Genomic DNA, 5,482 nt, shown 5'->3' with positions numbered 1-5,482 from the left:
TCTACTAAATTGTGCCATTTCTCTATTCGGTCGCCGTCAAGACCCGGGCTACAATTAGAGACTGCGGCTGACGTTCTCCGCAGTTGGCAGGAAATCTGCCATCATATTCGATTTCGCGAGATCGTCTCAAGGGGCTGCCCAATATTACCCTGGCGGACCCCAACTTCTTTGAGAGCTTCCAAGTCGATGTGTTATTAGGAGCTGACATCTGCGGGTCGCTTCTCGGTCAGGAGACCATTTCCGGATGGGTGCTGACAGGCCCATTATCTCCAGCCAAACCCCCGCGCATGCGTGTCTGTTTTTTCCGCACGAGTTGCCCGCAGCCTCGGTGACTCACTGATTCAGGGTTTCGATTCAGGATGCGAGCATAATCTGTTACGACTCCTTCTTCGATTTACACATCGCATCACGCTGCACGGTGGCAATCAGCTGATGATCCGACTGATCCGGGCCTAATTCTAGATTCCAAAGTCATATTCAGCACGATGTCGCCACACCCACGCAACGCCCCGTCACTGGAAAGCAGATGTACTCGAGGTACACTATCCTACCGATGCCGAGTCTGCAATGGGATCCACCCGTTGAAGAAGTGTCGGCGCTTCCTACGCCTCAGTTCCGAGGAGCGGCTCCGAGCGTTCTCGTGAACGCTTTTTGCTCGAATTGCCTGGCCCACGAGCACTCTCCGACGGATCCTGTCGGCGTGGGGACGGCTGTAAGACGTGTTGGTCAGGATCACCACACGCTGCTGCACCCCGGGACCAAGGAGCACCGGTCACCGCCCACGGGAGACAGTACACGGGGTGTCTCGCTCTCTCGTCGGCCGTCATCCGCCAACTCCCGGCGCGTTTCGGGTGCTTCTCGCCCTGCGTCCGCCATTTTCCGGCACTCACAAGCCGATCCACGGCCTCCATCGACCTCCCGGCGCTCGTCGGCAACTCCTCGGCATTCTTCCGCCACTGGCCGGCAGTCGTCTAGCGCTCCACTGCTTTCGTCCACCGCTCTTCCGCCCGCGTCATCCGCGCCTAGGCAACTTTCCGCCTCTCCTCGAGGGCCCCCGCAGGACGCGCTCGCTGCGCCCACCCTATCGTCGCTGCTGAGACGGAACAGCGTCAACATCGGGACCCGGATTTTCGACACGGGGGCCTTCATCGACCCGTGTACGCCCTCTAGCTGCAGTGACGCATAGCTAGCGACGAGGGATCTGTTGCAACCCGAGCGATTGCAAGGGGGGGGGAATGGTGACCCCGACGTGATATTTGGTGATAATGGTGACCCCGACGTATATTTTCTGCCTTCAATTCCAGGAACAATGTTTGTAGGGGCGCTTGGTTGCCGCAAAAGATTCCAGGAGTAGAAATGTTGAAGAAAAAGTCGGGGGCGTCTTCCAGTGGATATAACGCGGTTTATTTTTCTGCTTCCCTGAGAATACTGACTTAAAAACTAGTACAAAAAGAGACGATCGACGACAACCAACGAGCGAGAGAGAGGGCACAGAGGGGCGAGTGTGGATGCGCTCTTCAGCGCGGGTGCGCTCTTTAGCACGGGTGCGCTCTTCAGCGCGGATGCGCTCTTCAGCTGAGCGGCATGACGGCCCCTCACCTAAACAATGCACCAGTTTTTGACGATGTTGCAGGAATCATTGTTGGCGATTGTACATCTGCACGAGAAATTGTGATTCGTAAAAGAAATAATAATCTTCAGTTCATATAGAGGAAGTTTGTGGCAGTTACAAGTGTCTGGACCATCAGTTGCTTCATCATCACTCCAGGGGCATATTTTGTAGTGGAATCCATAAATAGAACTCTTGTACCTTTTCTTCTAAATCCTCCAGAGTTGTTTTTAAATATTCAAGTTTTTTTAGGGTGTTCCTCGAAAAACATGTCTTCAAATTGAAGTAAAAATAAAAAAGTCTAATATAAGTTTCTAATTTAATGGAAAATGTGAAACTGATGAACCATTCTAAGGATCCAGCTCTTTTATACTATTACTCCATTAAAATAAATTGTAAACAGGCTGAGCTATATCTAGTCATCTCTTTTCCTTTATATACAAGATGTGTTATTCCATTTTCGTACAATTTCTTAAATGGTGTTTCAGTTAAAAATTTATTTACATAACTCTTTGGTAACAATATCCAGAGTCGTTCGTCGTCCTTGTCAGTCAAATAGAGGGCTGATCTTGTATTTGAAATTAATACATAAGTCTTCTGTCTTTGTGTAGCCAATAAATTAATATATAAGTCTTCTGTCTTTGTGTAGCCAAGAAAGTCAAAATACATATATATAAATAAGGTTGTGAGAATTTATATTCATACCATCATATATAAGGTTGAGAGAGTTTGTATTCATACCATCTTATATAACTCATGTTTTCCTGGTTTCGTTCCAAAAAGGTTACTGTTAAGTACTAATGAACTTATTTAGCAATCCCGCTTATCACTGTGATATATACATATGAATGAATATGAATATGAATATACATATGAATGAATTGTTTTTTTTTACAGAATTTTTCGTAAAAAATTCCGCTATTAAACCTGACGCGGACATTCAGAAGTGGCAGAAAAGTTGAAAGAAAAGTTCTGCGGCATCCAATGTAAAATCTAGTTCCTGCAAGACTTTGGATTTGAAAGAGATGAGATCGTTAAATGATGGGTTAATGAAAAAAGATTTAAAAATTTGTTTTTAAATTATGAAAGTGTTAATTTTTATTACCACACTACAAAAAAATATTAATTTTTATAACCACACTACAAAAAAAAGGGAAAAAAGCCAACTGGAGAAATAACGGAACTCACCAGAAAAAAAAGAATGAAAATGGGACATAAGCCAACTGACAATATGTTCAACTGAGATGGTGGCGGCATGATACAATTATACAAGGTAGTCCATTCGGCTGAAAACCGTTGGGATTTGGTCCCCTAATTTCAGTGCCTGCCTACTTATCAAACTGAAAGGTGATTTTTTTTTTCAAAACTTTAACCTTTAAGTGGCCAAGCAAAAAAATGACTTTTTGCAGTGCTTGTCGCAAGCACGTGCTAGGCGTAAAGTTTGTTTTTTTTATTAAATTTTTTTTTTAACCTAAAAATTTAAAACAGACATTGTTAAACGCCGCTGATGTAAATATAAAAAAAAATTTATTTTAAGATACGTACATATATACTTTAGAATTAAGAACTTAATCAAGAGAATGGCTGTCCAAAAACAAAAACAAAGAATTATGTCATGAATATGAAGATACATATGAATGAATTGTTTTTTTTTTACAGAATTAAATTCAAAACTAATTAAAATAAAATTTTAAACACTACAACTCTCGTCATAACTAAGAAAACGTTTAGCCCCATTATCATGATCACATCAATATCAACAAATATTTATCCCAGTAAGCTTGGACATTTAATTCGTCTTGAAGTTTGCCTGTCTGGATGTGGTGTACGGTATAGCTCACTCTGATTTTGAAACTCGAAAGTGATAGCAAATAAAAAAAGTTAATCAACATGGAAGCTGCTTTAGTGGAAATAATTAATGGGCTTTTGAGCTCCGAAGCCGATACAATCCGAATGGCTACTGCAGCCTTGGAACAGGCCATGGAGAATCACGAGGCGATACTGGGCTTCTGCAACATCGTGGTCTCCTCCACCCAGACTGACATCCGCCAGTACGCTGCCGTGATCCTGAACAGACGACTGTCGAAGCGGAGACATTGGCAGCTCCTGGGCCAGGACGTGCAAGGCCAGATCTAGCACATAATGCTCCAAGCTCTTATCGTCGAAAAGGCGAAAAATTTGAGGAGTAGCATCGGCCAGGTAATTGGCAGTCTGGTGCGCCATGAGTCTAACAAGACCGACTCTTGGGTGTCGGAGCTGCTCAAATTTGTTTTCAACAAGTGCGCCGCCTCGGATCCCAAGGAGAGTGAGCTGGGCTCCTCCATCTTCTGCACTCTTGATGCCGCAAATCTATAACACCGTCCGAGCTTTTGCTTATACCAACGATTTTTAGGAGTTCATCTCCGTTTTTAACATTCTGGAGAGAATGGCCGACCACATGCCCCGGCTGCTGAAAGATGTTAGGCCCGTTTTGGATTGCTGCCTCGAGGTGACGAGCAACAAGGAGTTGGAAGACGGCATCCGCTCCGAGACCATTACCTTTGTGGCAGGCTAAGTGCTGCTTGAAAAAAAGGACTGGGATCGAGCAGGGGCTGCTGGGGCTGCTATTCTGAATGTTTCGTTCGAGATGATGTGCTGCTCCTCGGGCGACGACAAGAGGATTACTACATGAACGATGTCGTTGTCTGGATGCTTTGGCAGAGAACCTAATGCCGCCGCTGCTGCAGATCCTTGAAGAGGCCATGGCGCACCACGACCTGATTCGCCGCCGCGCTGGCTTCCCGAGCTTAGCTGTCATGGCCGAGGGATGCGTCGCTGCCATCGTGAACTGGTCTTGTCTACCATAGCGTTAATGGCTGCTGGCACAAAAGAGGGCATTCAACCCTTATGTTCCTACTGTGCTACCCTTTATTCATCAACAGAACCGCCTCAAGTCAATAGAAATTCTGGCGACCATTGCCCGCTTCGTCGGGAAAGAGAGCTTCATCCCGCTGGCTAACGACACCATGCTATTCTGCCTGTCCATTATCGAGCCCAAGGCCGAAAATAAGGATCTGCGCATGCACGCTTACAACCTGATGAGAGCCATCACGATCGTGGCCAACGAGGAAATGGGTGCGGTTTCCCCAAGATCACGAACCGCATTCTGAAATCGGTCCTCCCGAGGACCGAGGACGCTGAAGAGATGCGGGAGAGCTCCGAACTGGACGAATCGCAGGCGGAGGACGATGACCTCATCAAGAAGGAGCAAGCCATTGTAGCGCTGAGGGAGTTCGCTGCCAACTCGGGCGCTACTTTCGCTCCGTAATTTCAGCCATCGTTCGACTGCGTGCTCAAGGTAGTCGACAACCCCTACGATTCCATTCGCAAGGCTGCGCTGGAGGCACTGTCCCAGTTCATGATCGCTCTCCTCAAGATCAGGGATGCAGAGGGAGTTGCTCGCGCCAGTCTGGTGGTCGTACCCAAGTTGGCAACGACCAGGCTCGCAACGACCAGGAGCAGTCGGTAAGTAAAATTGCATTGGAAGCACTCGGAGAAGTGTTCAGGAAAGTAAAGGGTGCTGTAGTTCGCACGGCTGAGCTCCAAGGGGTTATCTGTGAACTTATCAATGACTTGATGACCAATGACGTGGAAGGCGAAAACTTGGTCATTCAGCATGCGGCCCAATTGCTGTCGCTCTTGGGCCTTGCCCTGGAGCCCGAGGAGTTCTCCGAGTACTTCACACGACTGCGTCTTCAGTATATGCAGCACTTCCCGAAAGATCCCAGTGCCACGGACAATTGCTACATCATTTACGGCGCCTTGGCGGACTGCCTTGGCGGACTGGTTTGTGGTTGGTCGTGGGTACTGGACAGTAAGGGCTTGAGGACGGGC

The 5,482-nt window shown here is 47.0% G+C and overlaps 1 long non-coding RNA gene across 1 annotated transcript; it reads right to left on the bottom strand.

Moving 5' to 3' along the window:
• Window positions 1–1,613: 1,613 nt before the first annotated feature.
• On the bottom strand, window positions 1,614–1,874 carry LOC138927489 (uncharacterized). The gene is made up of 2 exons (XR_011443979.1): window positions 1,731–1,874; window positions 1,614–1,657 (listed from the first exon to the last, which is right to left on the bottom strand). It is a non-coding gene; the product is annotated as an uncharacterized lncRNA (long non-coding RNA).
• Between the last annotated feature and the right edge of the window lie 3,608 nt (window positions 1,875–5,482).

Source organism: Drosophila bipectinata, unplaced genomic scaffold, assembly GCF_030179905.1.
Source record: "Drosophila bipectinata strain 14024-0381.07 unplaced genomic scaffold, DbipHiC1v2 scaffold_285, whole genome shotgun sequence".
Classification (NCBI taxonomy): Eukaryota; Metazoa; Arthropoda; class Insecta; order Diptera; family Drosophilidae; genus Drosophila; species Drosophila bipectinata.
The sequence above is the reverse complement of the archived record's forward strand: the minus strand, read 5'-3'. Positions and strand labels throughout refer to the sequence as shown.